Source organism: Herpailurus yagouaroundi, unplaced genomic scaffold (genome assembly GCF_014898765.1).
Source record: "Herpailurus yagouaroundi ecotype Mexico unplaced genomic scaffold, PumYag 141, whole genome shotgun sequence".
NCBI lineage: Eukaryota > Metazoa > Chordata > Mammalia > Carnivora > Felidae > Herpailurus > Herpailurus yagouaroundi.
This window is the reverse complement of record NW_024412396.1, coordinates 28579944-28600496: the sequence shown is the minus strand read 5'-3', so window position 1 is coordinate 28600496 and position 20553 is coordinate 28579944. Positions and strand designations below refer to the sequence as shown.

At 41.2% G+C, this 20553-nt stretch overlaps 1 protein-coding gene across 3 annotated transcripts in view; it reads right to left on the bottom strand.

The window, feature by feature from the left end:
* The window catches only part of GNG2 (G protein subunit gamma 2), a 122874-nt gene extending 105433 nt beyond the window's left edge, over window positions 1–17441 (bottom strand). The window contains exon 1 of one of the 3 annotated variants that reach the window (XM_040477138.1): window positions 17274–17441. The gene's annotated coding sequence lies outside the window, so the exon portion shown is untranslated. Of the gene's footprint in view, window positions 1–16841; window positions 17021–17273 lie in introns of those variants that run through there. The other 2 variants (XM_040477139.1, XM_040477137.1) reach the window with 2 other exon arrangements.
* Between the last annotated feature and the right edge of the window lie 3112 nt (window positions 17442–20553).

Here is a 20553-nt window from a genome sequence, read left to right as displayed (position 1 = left end):
AAAAAGCCAAGGGCCAAAAACAACCTATTTTCAGAGAATGAAACCTATGGATAACGATGATTAGTGGGGCTTGTAAAATAAGCCTATCCAAGGATGCTCGGAGCTGAGCACTCTCATGCATTACTGGTGCTAGCAGCCTCTTGGGAAAACAGTTTGGCACTATTTATCAAGGCCCTCAAATATGCTCTCAATCATTGTCTTAGTGATATCACTCCTTGACTTTATTTAAAAAAAATACAAAATGCAGACAATTTTTACCAAGGTGTTAGAAACAAACGAAATATCAGTAATTCAGCCTACTGAGTAAAATAAAAACTCTGCATGATGGAACTTTGAAACAATACATACAAAAAATTGGGGAGCCTTGGGTGGCTCAGTCTGTTAAGCATCCACCTCTTGATTTCAGTTCAGGTCATAATCTCATGGTTTGGGAGTTCAAGCCCCACAGTACAGAGCCTACTTGGGATTCTCTCTATCTCTCTCTGCCCTTTCCATGCTCATGCTCTCTCAAAGTAAGTAAATAAAACTTTTTAAAAAACAGATACAAAAATTTTAAATAAGGAAAAATATACATGATATAAAGTAATGTGAAAAAATACAAAACTACATATAGTATGACCTCAGTTAATTTTGTAACATATGTTTCAAATATATTTTTTCTAATCCTTTTTTACATTTTCACATGTATATTCTTCTAGTATATTATTTCACAAATATTATTTTCTGATAAATATTATAATCTCTCTGATATAGGTTATTCTACAAAATGACTGGAAGAAGATACATCAAAATGTAAACAGCATATTACCTCTTCTATCCTATCATCTATAGGATAATGAAAGTAGCAGAAATTGCTAGATATGTCCAGTATCTGCTCTTCTCTTTTATGCTTATAATAGAATTTTCAGCTAGGAACATAGATGTCAAGGATAACTACTTTTCCCAGCCTCCATTGCTGCGAGGTGTGTGGCTCTGAGACAAAGTCCAATGCGAAGACTGCAACAGTGATAAATGTCAACTTGTGGGCCATGCCCTCCGCTTTCCAACTACGTCCCTTCCTGCTGGTGATAAATGAGATCCTTAGGGCAAGCTACTACTTTAGATCATAAACCAAGAAAAACATGCTCGAGTGATGGACTAACATGATAGAAAAAGCATGGGTCCCTGGATGTTCTTGGGGGGCACAGCTACCTTTCCAGCCCTGGACTACCCATACCTCTGAATTATGTGAAAGAGAAATAACTTCTGTCACCCACGGTGAAGTCAAGTCTCTGTTACGTGCAGTTCAACTAACAACTCAAGTATTTTGGCAATTTAAGTATTTTCCAAATTTTCTTTTTTTTTTTTTTTTTAACGTTTATTTATTTTTTTGGGACAGAGAGAGACAGAGCATGAACGGAGAGAGAGACAGAGCATGAACGGGGGAGGGGCAGAGAGAGAGGGAGACACAGAATCAGAAACAGGTTCCAGGCTCTGAGCCATCAGCCCAGATCCTGCGGGGCTCCAACTCACGGACCGCGAGATCATGACCTGGCTGAAGTCGGACGCTTAACCGACTGCGCCACCCAGGCGCCCCTCCAAATTTTCAATAATCACCGTGAGTTACTTTGATTATCCGAAAAAAAAAAAAGTTTGTTAAGCATCGTTTCATAATGTTAAGAAAATTAAGACAGCACAGAACGGAGTTCAAGCAACGTGTGACTTCTCTCCATATAGGAGAGGAAAAAATGAAATCCACACTTTCAAGAAGTAGTTAATATATCCTTTCAAGGGCATAAACTACACACAAACTCCCTGAGTTGCTATGACCCTTTCATCATGCACCAGGGCACTTTATTTCAAGCCTTTTGAAAAACAGTTTTAACAAGGAAAAGTTGTTTAGCTCTAAATAAAATCTGCTTTAAAATCTGCTTGAGGAATACTCTAAAAAAATAAAACTCTAGTCAACATATTATAATTATCCACTTGAGAAGATATCTAGACTTCTTAAAGTAAACTTAGAAACATTCTTTTTTTAAAAAAAAATTTTTTTTTTCAACATTTATTTATTTTTGGGACAGAGAGAGACAGAGCATGAACGGGGGAGGGGCAGAGAGAGAGGGAGACACAGAATCGGAAACAGGCTCCAGGCTCTGGACTGATGGCTCAGAGCCTGACGCGTGGCTCGAACTCACGGACCGCGAGATCGTGACCTGGCTGAAGTCGGACGCTTAACCGACTGCGCCACCCAGGCGCCCCTAGAAACATTCTTAAAAACAGCTTTATATGCACTCACTCATACCTTTAATTTAATAAGGGTGTTGTTTTCTCCCCATATAGAATCATAATGACTCACCCCTACCGTACGTAATTCCACTGGCCCAATAACTGTGTTGACTGTCCATCAAACAAGTGTCAAGTTTTGATTTTACTTTCCTCTGGAGTGGAGCTCACATAACCTCTCTAATCTCTGTGACCCATGGGCCCGTACTATAAGATGACTGACCAAGATAAAGGAGTCAAATCTACTCCGTATAATAGAGAAAAGATACCTCATCCACTTGGGGATCAGCTCTGAAACAATGGCCTCACTAAAACCAGTCTCCACCCATATTAGAATAATGCATTATAAGGATCCTTTAAATCTGCAATAACATTATGCCCGTGGTATGTGATGTCTTTTGGAAGATCATTAAAGCCTTGTGCACTGGCGTGCAAGACATTTCCCCAGGCAGACCTCAAAGACTTATATGTAATTATGTATCAGATAAAGGATCTATTTTTCCCCCCTTCTACCCCCAAGAGAATGTCAAATGGTCCTTTTCTCCCCTGTGAATCACAACCCCCCGACACTAATATGGCTAACTTATATTCAATAACAAAGGAGGTATGCCAGAGTTTCTTCACTCCCCTCTAAGGATAACTACGCCAGTATGTTTTCAAGATCCCCCTAAACTCTCTCTTGCAATAGGCAAATAGAAGCTGATAGTCCAAGCTCTGAATTCTCAGTTTCTCTCCCCCTCTTCCCTTGACAGGAACATAAGCAAGCCAACTCGACAGGCCTAATTACCATGGTAACAACATGCACTGTGATTATAGATGTGTTTGTTTTTTAAAATGACTCACAGATTGTTCTCCCAGAAGCCCCAGACACACAGGTTTCTGGGTGGTTTACAAAAGCTATTCAAAGTTTTCTTGCAAATTTCTCGCTCCTATTAGCATAACTGGTGTGATGGAGAGATTCATCAAATCAAATATGCCCTTCTCCTTAAGGAAAAAAAAAAAAAAAAAAAAAAAACGCCGCTTGGTTCCTTAAACGCTCCAACATTAATCAATTTAAAACTTGGGTTAATAATGAAATTAATTTGAGTTTGTACACTGGAGATAATTAATCTGTTCCTAATTTAAATAATTAAGGTATTTCATAATGTAGTTTTAGAGACCCAAATGAAATAATCAAGTGAAATAAAATCAGCACTAAAAAAAATAGCAAATAAAATAGCCTAAATCTGTGGGTACATGATCGGTCCCATGTAAAGTGTTACAAAAGAATAAATGTTAAGTCTTAATACCAAGATGTTTTTAAACCAATGTCCAAAATAAAGACATTGACTTTTTAAATGCAAACAGGAAAGAGTCCAGACATTTGGAAAAACTGGACTGTTCTGTTCATTTATTCAATACATATTATTTAAGACACGCTATGTAATAAGTATCATTGTTTATAACCAGAACATCGCAATAGGGCTTAGGGAAGACCATTTTTTTTATTGGAGACAAAGACCATGGGTGTGGCTTAGTCTATGAGAAAGATTCTTTGCCTCACAAGGCACCATTCGGGGTAAGCTCTCAGTGAGAAGGACAATTTTCCAATGATAGTATTGGGCTTAGAATTCAGAGTCCTGACTTTGGCATCATGGTTGACTCTCTCCAAAAAAAAGCACAGTTGGTAATTTTGGTATGTTGGCTTTCCTCAGTATGAATTGGAAACAAACCTTATTTTAAAAGAAAATTTAAATGGAAACTTATAAATCTATTTAACTTAAAACTCTATCTCCTGATGCTTTCATATAATACAACATATAAAACACACACACGCGCGCGTGCACACACACACAAAATAGTCACTAAAAATCACCGTCTCCAAATAGCTACACATTTTATGCACTGTTACCAATAATATACTCTTCCTCTAGAGTTTGAAGGGATAAATTGGCTAGGTTATACTGTGGTGATGAACATTTCCCAAATCTTAGTGGTGTAAGACAGCAAAGCTTATTTCCCACTCCCACTACATGTCCATTGCGGGTCAGTGGAGAGACCATTCCCGGGTTGTCTTTACTCTAAGACCCAGGCTTAAGAATGCAGCCCCCATTTCTGTGTTCCTACCACCGCCAATTGCCAAGGAATGCACTCACACCCTGATTCTTAGAAGCTTCTTCCTGGAAGTGATAAATAGCACTTATGCTCACATTTCACTGGCTAATACAAGATATGTGGCTACATCTAACTAAATGGACAGAGAAGTGTAAGCCTTTCGTGAGCTGGGAAGGAAAACTGGAAATATGTATGACTAAGTGCATGGATTACTGGACAAATAGTGCAAGCCTGAGATTGGCGCTTAAGTCAAAACATCGACATCTGGCTATCCCAGGGAAATAGGCTTCCTCAAGTGATTCCTTACTCCAAGTTCTTTGTGTCTGTGACTGCTGTTGGTCCATAACAGTGATTTCTGCTAGAATTTGGTAAGAATCCCATGGACAGAATAAAAGATACTCTAATTCCAGCTTTGTAGTAACAGTAGTAATTACAGTAATTAATAGTTATACTTCTAAATAGTTACTATGTCATGCATTCTGCTAAATGAACATTCTAATACATTATATAATTTTCTCCTAACAATTTTGTGAAGTAGGTATTGTCATTATTTCCCATTTTATAGATGAGGAAACTGGGGCATAGAAAGTAACTTGCTCTAGAGATTCCGATTCCAAACTGGTGTCCTTTAATTAACTATGCTCGCTTGTGTATTAAGCTTTAGAAAATTATTTTTTTAACATTTACTTATTATTTTCTTTAGAGGGAGCGTGAGTGGGGGAAGAGCAGAGAGAGAGGGAGACTTGAGGATTCAAAGCAGGCTCTGCGTGCTGAGAGCAGCAAGCCCGACGCAGGGCTTGAACTCACAAACCACGAGATCATGACCTAAGATGAAGTCAGACACTCAACTGTCTGAGCCACCCAGACACCACAGAAAATTATTTTTTACACTACAGTATTTTAGGATTATTTTAAGACTTATAATAAAAAACACATCATTTGTCTTTTACCTAGAAGCTTTCACCTTTTCTTACTTAACTTTTGTGTTATTTTCATTAAAAGAAAATCTAGGGGCTGTTCAATATCAAGGGGTTTTTTTTTTTCTTGGTGAAATTATTTGAATGCCTATACACCATGATGTTCCCTAAACACAGTCATCATTTATGAGATTTTTTTTTTAATAGCAAAGGATCAGCTCAGTTCTCTAAAAAGACTCAAAAAGGATGGGTTTTTTTCCTGTTTAAGTTTTTTCACAACTTTTCTAATATGGTTCTGTACAGATCAGATAAATACCCTTCTTAAATAGAGCTCTGTTGGCAAAGCCTAGAAATTAACTTTACTTTCCTGTTTAAAAATGCAACTATGAGTAGGAAGCACTCAATCATTTATTATAGAAAAGGTACTCCTACTATTAATACTTAGTCTGCTATGATGGGAACGCAAAGAAACCACACCTCAAGGCAAAGCAGTCAAAACACCGTAATGACAGCAATTCTGCGGAAATCTCCCTTTTTTCACTATGGCTGCCTCACAAACGTGGCCTCTGAAATACAATGCCAAAGTGGAAAGTAGGAACCACGAAGAAAAGGCAACGATAATAGAACTGCATGTTGCCTCCAGAGTTGGAAAGTGAAAACCAATTTTCGAAACAACTCATAATCTGAAATTCCAGAGATTAGTCATTCTTCTCTTGCAGGTGCTGTAATCAACAACATACACACCTCTCTAGAGAAAACAAGGTTTTCATTGAAGTCCGACAGGCACCACACATAGAGAACCCTTGGCCTCTCTGGGCCCTGTCTTGGCCCAGGGTGGATTTTATTTACATCAAATTGACTTAACTGACCAGGCAGGAAATCTCATTTTATATATATGTGTGTATATATATATGTGTGTGTGTGTAACATATATTTATATGTATGTAACATATATATAACATATAATTTTTATATATGTTACATATATATATATTTACACAATTTTTTACAATGCAGATAATGCAAGAGTGGTTGTCTAAATTAAACGACATTCTTTTTTTTTTTTTTGAAGTTTTCATTTAATTTATTTTTTTTAATTTACATCCAAGTTAGTTAGCATATAGTGCAACACTGATTTCAGGGGTAGATTCCTGAATGCCCCTGACCCATTTAGCCCATCTCCCCTCCCACAACCCCTCCAGGAACCCTCTGTTTGTTCTCCACATTTAGGAGACTCTTATGTTTTGTCCCCCTCCCTGTTTTTATAAGTTAAATGACATTCTTATGGCTTTATAGGACCTGATGTATTTTCCTCTGGAATAATTTGGTTAGAAGGTTATTTACTAAGTCTTGTATTAGCCATTTGGTATTTTCTTTCAGGATTCTTTCTCCCATCTACCTATATCACCACCATTTAACAAAAACAGGCTTTTTGTCTATGTGTGTATGTGTGTTTTTCAAAAGGAAATGCATGGAAACACTGGTCAACTCCAAGTTGTGGGCTCTTGAAATATCAATTACCTTTTTTGAAGCTTGGTAGCTTCACTTATAATATGGGAATAATAATAGTGTTAGACTCCATTGACTGCCTACTTGTTAATCATCAACTCCTTGTTCTTTGCTAACCCAACCAGACCTTTTCTCCGGGGTCTGGTGACCACGTGCTTCGGAGATGCTGTTCCGTGGCCCCAGGAGGAAACTCTCACATCAGCCAATCACAGGGGTTCCATCTGCCTCACCTCCATAGATAAAGCGTGTGAGCTCTGAGGGGGATTCAGCTGGAGACAGCTGTTCTGTAACACTAATAAGAGGTACATGAAAAGGAATCGGTCACCTCACTGTGCCTCTAGATATTGAAATCTGCCTGTTATTCTGAAATTGTAGTAGCCATGTCAGCACCGGCAGGGGAGCAGTCTAAGAGAGAAACCAACTATGGAGGATGTCAGAATAGGAGGAAGGAAAGAATGCAGGTTGCTAAGAAGGGAGTTACCCTTCTTTTAGGAGGTCTTGAGGCAAATTTCCTGTTGGTTAAGCCATTTTGGTAGGGTGTTCCTTTACCAGCAACCAAAAGTACCCTGATAGAAAAATTCTGTTCACTTCTCATAGGGTTATTTTTTAAAACTAATGGCAAACAGTAATGTATGCAAAGTACGGGGCACAAACAGCATGCCCAGCAAATGCTAGTTCTCAACTTGATTGCTGAAATGTGTTGATTTTCACTCATTCAACCACGAGTGAGCGCTTGACTCTATGTGGTCCGAATGGCTCCTCTGTGAGGTTTTCCTTGGTTCCTCCCAATAGAATTAAGGGCAAAAATCACTGCTTTCTCTACTTTGTTCATCTAAAAGATAATACCAAGTACCTAAGGTTTATTTTAAACAATAACATTGGCATTTAGTCCAGACAACAAGCCCTGTAGTGCTGATTGCAGTGTAGAAAAATATAATGAAACAAAGTAGTCTTGCTGACTGTGTAAATCAATTTGATCCGAATAAAATTTAACCCAGACCAGGTACTCAATGGAGCAGCCAAGTGTGCTACATTTGGAGACTGCCTAGTTTAACGGAAAAGTGGCTTTCTGTAGAGGAAAGACATATTTCATAGACTATTTTTTTAAGTTTATTTATTTATTTTGAGAGAGAGTGCATGCACGTGAGTAGGGAAGGGACAGAGAGAGGGAGAGAGAAAATCCCAAGCAGGCTCCACAGTGTCAGCACAGAGTCTGACACAGGGTTCAGTCTCACAAAACATGAGATCATGACCTGAGCTGACATCAACAGTCAGATGGTTGACCAACTGAGCCACCTAGGCACCCCGAGATTATTATACATGTATGTGAAAAGGACATGCTGGCTCTGAATTTCATCTCATCCTTAGGACCTGACTGGGAACTCTCACCCGCCCCCAACCCCCACATCTTCACATCCTCACATGGTGTTCTTCTCACCAAGGCTCAATTTAAATGTCACCTCCTCAGAGAGGTCTTCAGGGACTACCCAACAAAAGTACATTTCCATTACCACCACCATCGTATGTACACTCTCCATCATTCAACTTGTTTCTATTTTCATCCATCTCAGCACTTCTCACTACCTGATATTTTCTTGTATTATGATTTATTTCCTGTCAATGGGGTCCAAAGTTGGCTGGCTGTGATCTAATTAGCCTGGGCTGAGGCCAGGACCTGGGTATTTTTTTCAAAGTACCACTCAGTGATATTGAACATGCAGCCAGATCTAAAAGCCACTTGTTTATGTGTTTACTGGATCTCTCCCAACACTAGACTGTGAGTTCCAAGAAAACAAAGAACTGGCCTGTTTCGTTCATCCAAGTCTCCCTGGCCCCTCCAAGAACACGTGGCACATCGCAGACATTCAGTTAAGGCTTGTGGACCGAATGACCAACTGGGTTATAATTACATCAGCATTTGTCTGTTTCCCCTGTAGTTTATGAGCTCCTAGAGAGCTCCTAAAGTATCTAGCCCAGTCTGCATCAAAAAATAAGTGATGAAGGAGAGTTCAGTAAATACATGAATTATAAACAAACTGCATTTGTGAGCTTAAATATTCTCTCACATGCACACACGTACACACAATAATATGTGAAGTAAGGGATGTGTTAATTATCTCGATGGAGGGGATCCTTTCACAATGCATACATGTATCAAATGAGCCCACTGTACACTTTAAATGGCTTATTTTATTTGTTAATTATACTTCAGTAAAGCTGAAATTAAAAACAAATAAACAAAAAACCCCACATAACTGTATTTGTGTGATATATACAAGGAAGACAAAGATGAGACTGGGCGTGGCCACTGTCCTCAAAGAGCTGGCTGAAGGGGAAGAAAGGCAGATTGCCATTATACACACTAGAATGTGCTAACTGCTATGATGAAAGAACAAAAGATTTCAGGGGAGGTAAAAATTGTTTCTTACTGGGGAGGGGGGGGAAAGAAACCAAGGAAGGCTTCATGGAAGAGGTAGCATTGGAACTGAGTCTTACAGAACAGATGGAATTTGGCTATTCAGAGAAGTAACACTGTGGGGTGAAGTGTGGAAGGGGAAGTAGGAAGGTTATTCTAGGGAGAGGAAAGAACACACAAAAACCAGTCCAGCTGGAAGTTAGGAGGGCCTGGACTAAGACACCAGCTATCAATGTGGAAAAGAGTAGATAGTGTCAAGATATGTTCCCAATCACAGCGCAAAAAGCTATGGGACCAGCTACAACTTGGGCTGTTTGTTGAGGAAAACTGAAATTGAGTTTTTATAACTGAGGGACTGAGAGAATGGGGTGTCATTAATAGTCAGGGAATCCGGTAGGAGCTAGTTTTGGGTGGGGAAAGGCAATAGTAGCACTGATTTGGACATGTGAGTTTCATTTTCAGTGGGTCGAATGTTTGCAGGGTGCTTGATGTACAAGTTTGGCAGCGGGTGAGTGATGAGGACGAAGGATCACATTTGAACTTACCTGCACGGTGACAATGACTAAAGTCATAGAAAAGGATTTGATAAAGGGAGAGGGAGAAATTAAGAGGCAGAAAAACCAAATCTTGAGAACAAACATATTTAGGGATCATAACTTGGGGGTTAGTGGGGAAGCTGGGAGCCTTGAGAGAGCTATGAAGGGTGGAAGAATGTGCCACCCCAAAATATACCTCTTTGACATACAGATTATTTTGAACAGGATACTTTGGGAAACAGCAGACACAGGAGAAATTCTGAAAACAGACTAGACGTTATCGCTTATGTAAGGGAAATTTACATTTATAAAGGAAATCTCCATTTATAAGGGTGCTTCCTCCCTCTCCTACCTGAAAGGGAAGGATGACTAAATCCCTAGAGACTCTAGTCAGTGGACAGGTATCCACTTAAATCTGCTTTATCTTAATCTTGCTCTTATTTACCACACTTTTCCTGGTCACCTCCCCCATAACTGGCTTCCTCCAACCCTTCTTCTCTGCCTTTAGCTGAAGATGGTATTTCAGCCAGAATTCTAAGCCACCTCTGAGAGTTACTCATTTTTCCTGGGTATCCTGCATGTATACATGAGGTATACATGTTAATAAGTATGTTTGCTTTTCTCTCACCAATCGGCCTTTTGTTCCAGGGTTCCCAGATGAGAACTTAGAAGGATAGTGGGAAAACTATTTTTCTTCCCCAACAGGTAGAAGAGAACAGGTTCGTTGAGGTTATAAAAGTCAAGGGGAAGCTCTGTTGGCAGCAGATCTAATTTTAAATTAATTTATGTGCATGAACTAATCACATTTGCAGGCAAAGAGAAGAGGGCCGATAAAGATAAGAAACCAAATACATGTGAAAGAGATAGACTTATTGTCAGAACATAGTCCCCTACAAAGTAAAAAGAAATGGAATGGAGAGTCCAAGTAGAGAGTTTACTCTCAGCTTGAATGAAAGGCTGTGTTAATTTGACCTAAGAAGACAGGGAAAGAGAACGAGTGGAGACACAGAGGTATTTTGAGATGGTAAGTAATGAGGTTGAGGAAGCCTGTAATATATACCTTTTCAGATAAACAGAAGGTGAGGTCACCTGAAATAAATAAAAGTAGTGGGACTTAGGTTTAAGGGTTTTATTGAAAATGCACAGGGAATAGTAAAAGAGGAAATTTAAAAAAAAAAAAGAAGAAAAGGGTTTTCAGAGAACAGCAATGGCCCTACTGATGTTGCAGTGAATGTGGAGTAGAACCCAGCTTCTAGACCCTCTTCACTAGCTCTGAGTGCCAGGTACTGGAGGAGAGGATTGTGGAAAGGTCTGATCCTGACAACCAGGCTGGCAGGAGGGCAAGGAAAGTCCAAAGCAACAGGGAGGAAGGGGTCAAGGGCCTAGTTTTCCCAAGCCTCTCCTTTAAAGAGCTTGACTGTTTACACATATTTGCCAAGAGATAAAAGAGTTGATCTTGTCTTATCTCAAACGTTGGTATAAAGTGGTACGATTTCTAAGAAACATGTTATCACTCGAGTTTAAGATTGAACTCCCTCTTTTTAAATGTTTAATGAAGTCCCTTAGAGATTGTTTGAACATCGATTCCCATTAAATATAACTCGTTTTCTGTAACATAAGAGTCTGGGGGAACATATATATCTCTAATGCTCTTACCTGAAAATCTGAATTGCAATTCCAACATGGCATCTTTACATTTGAACAAATCTGAACACAGAAACTGCATACTTACAGGTTACACAGGGTGTTAAATTTAAACACTTATGGTCTTCTTTTTAAGCAAAATAATTTGGTCATACAGACAATTTTAAAAGTGACACACTATAGAGACTTTCTCTGTCTGTTTGCCCTAAGACGGAGGGAGGTGAAATGGAGATTGAATTGGGAGGCAAGGTATTAATCATCTGGGCAAATCTAGAAAGGTAACTTAAATTCTAGGCCTTTTCTATTATCCATCATGGATGGTTTGATGCAGGTTAGGCTCATCCCCAGGTCATTTTCAGTTGTACAAGTTCTAGGATGTCAAAGGCCAGGAACTAAGTCTTAATACAGCTCTGTAATTCCCCTCTCCACCTGGATCTAGTAAAGCCAGTGATGGATCCTCCAAGTAAATGCAGAATAAATAGATTTGCAAATTAAACAAACTGGGGTTCATTATTCAACCAACCAACACAAAGAGTGCATTATAAGAAATACACATATGATCGTTCAGGAGTTCTTCAAACCATTCAAGGTCAACCTCTGTTCCCACACCATAAATCTCAGATACTGTTGCTCTTAACAGAATCCCCCTTCATCTTCCCACCCAGCTCCTCTCAAACCTTGTCCACTCCCTGCCTCACCAGTTTCAGAATCAGGGGTGAAATCTGCAGTGGGAAATGAAACACAGAAGGATTCCCTATTTTCAAAAGTGAAATTTAGATCAGCATCACATTTCATTAGTAGAAACCTTTTTCAGAAATCTATTGTTGTTTAACTACCAAAGCCCCTTCTTCACAGGTTAATCCTCTCCATCACGCAGAGCTGGAGAGGGGCACCTGGGTGGCTCAGCTGGTTAAGGGTTGGACTCTTAGTTTCGGTTCAGGCCACGATCTCACAGCTCTTGGGTTCCAGCTCCAGGTCGGGCCCCGCACTGGCAGCTCAGAGCCTACTTAGGATTCTCTCTCCCTCTCTCTCTGCACCTTTCCTGCTGTCTCATGCATGCATGCAACAGGCACACATTCTCTCTCTCTCTCTCTCAAAATAAATAAAGAAACTTAAAAAAAATAAAATAAAGAGCTGAAGAACAATTTAGTACTTTAGATTCTCTTCCTTATTTCTGACCCTGCTAACTATTGGGCATTTTTTTCTCATCCAGCTAATGAGAAGAGACTAGAAGAACATGGGAACAACAGTCCCCCAGGGCCTCCTCTGTAGTAGCCTGGTCCACATTTGACCAGCCAGCTCACTGGTGTGACTGTCTACAATACGGGTTTGCATTTCACTATCAGGTCCTTGATATCACCAATTACCAGGAGCTATACAGATTTTCTTACTTTCTCCTTTTGATTTTTTTTTTTAAATGTAATGTTTTTTATTTTGTGTTTTAGAGAGAGAAGGAGATAGAGTACTAACAAGGGAGGGGAAGAGACACACACACACACACACACACAGAATCTGAAGCAGGCTCCAGGCTCTGAGCTGTCAGCACAGAGCCCAATGTAGGGCTCAAACCCACAAGACTTATTCATGACCTGAGCTGAAGTCAGAGGCTTAACTGACTGGGCCACCCACCCAGGCACCACCCCTCCTTTTGATTTTAAAAGTTACTTCTGAGAGAGATATTTTACTTGGGCAGAGATAATACTGGTATATGCAAGAGATTAAGTACAAATATTACGATCATGATCTTTATGATGCACTATGTTAAGAGATCCCACCATTTAAAAATGTCTCCTTGAAAACAATACAATTAAAAAATGAGCAAAAGACTTGAGTAAACGTTTCTCTAAAGAAGATATACAAATGGCCAAGAGGTCCATGAAAAGATCCTCAACTTCATTAATCCTTAAGGAAATGCAAATTGAAAACATAAAGAAATACCAATTCATATCCATTAGTATGGCTACTATCAAAAACAGACAAACAAAAACCCCCAAGAAATAACAAGTGTCGGTGAGGATGAGGAGAATTTGGAACTCTTACGTAGTGCTGTAGGACTGTAAAATGGTACCATCGCTGTGGAAAACAGTATGGCCACTCCTCAAAACAATTAAACACAGAATTACAATTTGATCCAGCAAATCCATTTCTGGGTACCCCAAAAAAGTGAAGGCAGGGACTCAAAACAGATAATTGTACACTCATGTGCACAGCAGCATTATTCACACTAGGTTAAACATGTAAGCAACCCCAGTGTCCAACAGATGAATGAATAAACAAAGTGTGGGGTAAACACACCAAGGAATCTTATCCAGCTTAAAAAAAGAAAGAAATTCTGACACCTGCTACAACACGGATGAACTGTGAAGACATTATGGCGAGTGAATGAAGCCAGTCACAAAAAGACATACCACTTACATGAGGTACCCAGAGTAGTCAAAGTCAGAGACAGAAAGTAGAATGGCGGTTGCCAGGGGCTGTGGGGAGGAAGAAATGGGAACTTATTGTTTGATGGGAGCAGAGTTTCAGTTTGAGAAAAATGGAAAAGCCCTGCCGCTGGACAGTGGTAACGGTTACACAACAATGTCAATATACTTAATGCCACAGAATGGTACACTTAAAAATGGTTAAAAGGGGAAATTTTATGTTATATATATTTTACTCCAATTAAAAAATATATATATATCTCCTGGAACCTTGGAGGTAGCTAGCGGCAAAGGTCGAGAATATGCTAGTTTTCCCTTATGTCACCCATGAAGAAAAAATGACATCTGAGTGCCTACCACATGGCAGGCACTCACCTATTCACACACAAAAGCAAAAACAAAACGCAACAAAATGAAAAACAAAAACAAAAACAAAAAGAAACCCTTGATTACGTACTATTAACTTCTCTTTACAAAGAAGAAACTAAGGTTTATACATTAACGTACCAGGTCAAGTAGTAAGAACCAGGGATAGGATTCAAAGGCAGATCTGCCGGACTCTCAAAGCCTGTGTTCTTTTCACTCCACGATGTTCTTTTATTCTACCCACAGTTGTCTTTTTGAACTGGCTTTCTGCTTTGACGATAGAGCTTTTATACTTAAAAGTTGGGCCTGCCTTCTGAAGTAGGCTAAAAAAGTCAGTCAACCAAATACATTCACTATGTGCCCACCATATGAGGCCCAGGGCTGGCCACGAAATAATGGAATCATGTTTCCACTCAGCCATTGGCCATATGGCAGGAAAAAAACCCCATACAATTAAAATTTCAGTGTCCATCGACTCCCTCAAAAGCCACTGAATACTCTGGGCAAAAGCACTATGTCTTTCAATATTCCATATGGCCGGAACAAGTGGAAATAGTCCAGTTTTACAGAATAGAAGCATTTTTATCTTTTTCCTAAACCTTCTACCATCACAGTGGCTGATCTGCTGTTACTCACTGATGTTGTGCTTCAAGCTGGAATTTAACAATTAAGGAAATGTTTTGTGCTGTGCAGAAAATAGGCAGCTCTTAATTGTTTTCTAAAAGAGAACAGGGGGCCCTCTTGACTCTCCTGTGCCTAAGGGCCAAGGTTTCATTTTCTTACTCTTTTGTGAAACGCAGCGAAGAATAACGCAGATTATCTACACATCCCCAAATAAAGCAGGGTGTTGGCAGGATCCAGTGAATACAGCCTGAAGATGAGTAAGTACCAAAGGGTGAGCCCCATCCTTGTTCATACAGCCCAGATTCCCAACTTTCTATTTCATTTAGTGACAGGCAGCTTGATCACAAAACTGGATCCAAGTTAGGGGCATTCTGGATCCAAGATCCACCCTACATCTCCCCCTGGAAGATGATCTTTACATATTTTATTCTTTAGGAGGCAAATGGGGAGTGTAATTGTGAAGTACATGGAATGACCTGTCTTGCCTACAGGTTTGATTAAATTCATTGACTCCACAGGGAAACTCTACGGTTTCAACACTAGCAATATTTTGCCCCTTAGACATAGCACAAGTTTAATTGAATAAGTAACCTCAGAGAAGTAGACATTTTTTTTTCCTTTAGTACCTAAAGATTCTCATCTCTGAACATGTGCTGCTACCCACAAATTTTGGGAAGCCAAATCAATTTCAGAAAGATGGCATTAAAAAGCAGACCTTACAGCTTCTCATAACCGAGAATGGTGAGAAATGAGGAGCCATATACACTTCTCAATGGCATATTTAGTGTTTGTTTAAAAGCCTATATGTTAGGAATTTGAATATCTAAATACGACCTTTTTACTATTTTTTTTTACCTTACTATAAGCAGTTCTTTCTTTCCTTTGAAAACTTACCTCTCTTCATTCTAAACATTCAAGAAGAAACCTTTCATCAATGACCATTTATTGCTTATCCACACTTTCCATTGGAAACAAAGCTTAATTTTTAAAACCATGCTTCAGTAGGGTCTTATGCTCTTTCTCCTACATATCCTGCCAAAGACATCTCACAATTTCATTTCCAATCCATTAGACCTATTTACTGTACTTTTACAGGTCGTTCATAAATATGAACAAGTCATAGTCATGGGCACTCTCATTAAGAGGATCCACTGCTCAAGATAACCAAAGAACAAAAATCGCATTTTGATTTTACCATTTGGGTGTATACAGGTAAGGAAATAACCGAGCTCCGCTTTCACGTTTTGTCCCTCACTAAGGTTAACATGCATCTTGACCTACAGATGAATAAAATCCACATAAACATCAAATCCATATATATCTGATTCTGGACAAGTTAAACCCGCCACACTCCTATGAGAAAGGATGCAACTTTAGGGTGAGACCTACTGGCAAATGGTAGCTGTGTCTGAGGTTATCCAGAAAGCAGCTGCACAGAGAGCAGAGGGAGGAAGACACCGTTTTTTTTAAACAAATACTGCCCCTCACATACGCATTTCCAGCCCTTGTTGGCAAATTCTGAGTACAAAAGGATTTAACCAAAAATAAATAAATAAATAATAATAATTTAAAAAACAGCTAAATCACAGTCGTTATAGTGCAAAACAGCAGACACCTCAGTGCAGTATGTAAGAAAGATAATGCAACGAACATTTTCCACCACTTAACACCCTTAAGACGAGGGGGCTGCAACGCTCAGATGATGAGCCCACAGCTTCACAGCCCCAGTTGATTTCAACTGAGCCCCGCTTTTCTTCCAAGAGAACTCTGCAAACGGCTTCTTAACACTTAGGGTGTTTTTCTGACGAATCGCCAAAGCGAAGCGCCAACGATGATTTCAACAACAAAAACCAAACAAACGCGAAAGCAAATGTGCCACGAATTTGGCCATTCTCAACAGCCCTTCTCAAAGAACCCATCCTCTCATCCTTTTCCCCCCACCGATCCCGAAGCAACGTCCCCATCCTCCCTGAGAAATCCGCCCTTACAACCGCAGGCGGTGGTCATTCTCTCGCTTAAAAAGGAGCGAGCCCCAAAGCGGCCCCTTTACCTGGGCGCCCGCGGCTCGTCGGAGAGCGGCTGGTCTCCTGCGGGGGAGCCGATGTGTGCAGGGGAGCCCGGCGCAGCCCGCGCAGCCCGCCCAGCCCGGCCCGGCCCAGCCCAGCAGTAGTAGGAGCTGCCACGGAGCGGCCGCCGCTGCGCGCTGTGCGCTGTGCGAGTGTAGCAGCGGCGCCTGCAGCCCAGGGACTAGTCCCCACCCAGCTTTGTCTTCAATCATCGCGCTTTCTACAGGAAGCAGCGCATCTCCCACTTCCTCCTCTTCTTGGTGGCTCTCGGCGGCTTTCTTCTTTCCCTCTCTTTCGAGCTAGCGCTTTCACCTCCTCCTGCGCTGCCCACACCAGTGTGACCAGAACCCCTCTCCCCCTTTGTTCCAAGTCCCCCTGGTGCCTCTGTTCCTTCCTTCCCCTTCTCATTCCCTCACCTCTAACAGCAGCTTCCAGCAACCGCCTCTTCGGGGGCCCCCCTTCCCCGCGCGCGCAGTCGGCTTCCCGGCAACCGGCCTGCACTGGCCAGTTGTCGTTGATGGTGCTGCTGCTGTTGGTTTTGGGGGGTCCGCAGCCCCTGGCGGGGGGCTGGCCCTGAAATCCAGCACCGGCCTCGATGGCTGCTCCTGATTTACTGTGGTCCCTTTCAAGGCAGCTAGCTGGGAGCCTGCAGCTTGCAGCTTCTCGCTGCAGCAGTTTGCTCTGTGGCCAACATGCCAGCAGCTTAATTTCTCCAAGGTCCCACTACCACGGAGATCTTATTAACCCACATGCTCAGAAAGGAATGGCCCTGATAAGTATCCTTGTGGGGTACAAGTGCTAAACCAAGTCCTGCACTGCTACCTGTAGCCTGACAGTGAAGACATATTCCCAAAAGATTCTCAGAGGTGCCAAGGAATGGGGGGGGGGGGGGAGCTGAATGCCTTCCCAGCCTAGAAAGAGAACTCTGCCCCTGCCCCCACCCACTCCCACTGGTAGGGCTGAAAGGACCCTCATGACCCTCTCTAATCCTTTCCCCCTTGCTTTTAGGACGGGTATCATGTTATGGGTAAGGGTAGAGACTGCAGGCAGTCTGTCCACCAGGATTTGAATCCAAGCTGTCATGACTGACTATATGAACTTGGGTGAATTATTTAACTTCCGTGTCCCTCGATTCCCTCATCTGCAAAATGGAAAGGATTATAGTCACATCCCACAGCAGAAATGTGAGGGTTACAGGAGATGGCCACAAAATGCTAATAGTTCCCGGGACTTAGGAAGTGTTAAATACACATTAGCTCCTTTTAGAGAATGTGGATGCTCTGAGACGAGATGACTTTTGAGAGTCAGCAGCCACATCAGGACCAGTCTTTGGTTTCTGAGTTCCCCACCATCAGTATATTCATCACTAAACTCTGATGCTCTTGGCGGCAATCTATTCAGTTTGTGAATCACCCTCCCCTCGATTCCAATACAAGGTGCTTTGGGGAAGCTACAGATTAAACATGGCCTAGGGGCAGGAGAAAATCTTCCCAGTGTCCAAGCATTGCTGTTAAGAAACCTCTCTCCAGGCTTCAGTGCCCAGAAAGCTAATCCTCCCCAGGCAAAAGAGTTAATTCCCCAATTCCACCTGTTTAAATCCAGGCTGCTTTAACCCTCCGGCAGTTTGAGGCCACATGCACCTGAAGGTACAGAATTTAGTAAATAGGAAATGTTCTGACACGGTCCCAGCATACTCTTTGTTTTGACGTTCCAAGAACAGACTTGACTTTTCTTTCTGGAAATCTTTTATCAAAAAGGACCCTAATGTCAACTCACTGACATCAGAAAAGTACAAAATGGGTTGTTTTAAGATTAAAATCAAAGAACTGCTTTTGAGCCACCAAGAAACAGAATTGTGGTAGGGAGAAAGATTGGACATAGATTCCCACTGCCTCCTGCAACCCAATGGAAATCAGACACGAATTATCTCCAAATCAGGAATCTTGATGGCGGAGGTTCCCAGGAGCTTTTACGTAAAAATTTAAATACAGTATCTGTGCTACAAAGTCTAAGAAAAAAATGAGAAGCGCAATTATTAATGCTTGGAAGATTACGGAAACAAATCTCTGGTTAGTTTGAGACTAGTGGATTTTGGTGTTAACTCTGGATTCAAACAGGTCTCTTCATTTATTTATTTTTCTAATCCTCTGTCTCTCTCCTTCTCACACGTTCTCTCAACCAGCAGAGAGTGGTTGGTATTTACCTTTACATCTTTATAGGAAAATCTCAGACAAGGAAATCTGCCAGGAATTTGACCTGTTGTTTTCTAATTGGCTCTTCCCCCTCTGGAGCTTAATAAACTCTCAGTAGGTTCACCTGACCACTGCTGTGAGCGCTCAACCAACCTCTCTTCACAGCCGAAAACTAGATTTTAAGCTCTTTCTCTTTCTGTCATTAACCTCATTGCTTTCAACTGGTCCTAACAGACTCTTTCTGGAGAAGAAAAAGATGGGGGGGGGGGGAGTAGATTGGCCAAGAGAGAAGATCAATCCAGTTCAGATCTCTTAACACAAGCATAGTGTAAGTACACACTAAGTCTGCAAACTGTTCATTTCTTGGGAGATATAATTACATCTCACCATTAACAGTTCATGCCATCAGTAACTAAACATGAGCCTAGCCTAGACGCGTTGTATCAATGCACAGAACAGAAACCCGTAAAACACTCCAACTCATCAATAGTCTTATTTATAGGCATTGATACCTTCTATTTCTTAGGTTCACCGTGTAGAAGTGGTTGATGGTCATAAAGAAGCCATCGTTTCAGCCTGATATCTCTCCTGCATTACTGAACATTCTAGCTGAATGTCCCTCGAAATTAACATTTTCCAAATTTTATATATTGCCTCACCCAAAGCATGTTCCCCTTTCTGTATTCTCCACTTTAATGAGGACTATAAACCTGTTTCCCACAGGGGGAATATAAGAATGCTATCAAAACCATTTGTCTTTGTCACCCCATGTCTGATTGAAAGTTCCTTATCTGTTTGTTCCCATATAATTTGACAGCACCGAACTATCCCTTTGACTAAATCCTGTTTTCCTTGCCCCTGTCTTAACATAAATGCTTTGGTTTCCTCTATGACCGCAATACTCCCTCCTGTGTCCTTCTACCTCCAGTCTCTCTTCTTTTTTAATGTTTTATTTTTAATTTTTTGAGACAGGGAGAGACAGAGCATGAACGGGGGAGGGTCAGAGAGAGAGGGAGACACAGAATCGGAAACAAGCTCCAGGCTCTGAGCTGTCAGCACAGAGCCCCACGCGGGGCTCGAACTCACGGACCGCAAGATCATGACCGGAGCCGAAGTCCGCCGCTTAACCGACTGAGCCACCCAGGCGCCCCTCTTCTAAACCATGCCCGCTAGAAGTACACTTCTAAAATGAACAGTTCAGGGCGCCTGGGTGGCTCGGTCGGTTAAGCATCCGACTTCAGCTCAGGTCATGATCTCACGGTCCGTGAGTTCGAGCCCCGCGTCGGGCTCTGTGCTGACAGCTCAGAGCCTGGAGCCCGTTTCAGATTCTGTGTCTCCCTCTCTCTCTGACCCTCTCCTGTTCATGCTCTCTGTCTCAAAAATAAATAAACGTTAAAAAAAATTAAAATGAACAGTTCAGGGGGCACCTTAGTGGCTCATTCTGTTAAGCCTCCGACTCCTGATTTAGGCTCAGGTCATGATCTCACGGTTCCTGAGTTTCCCT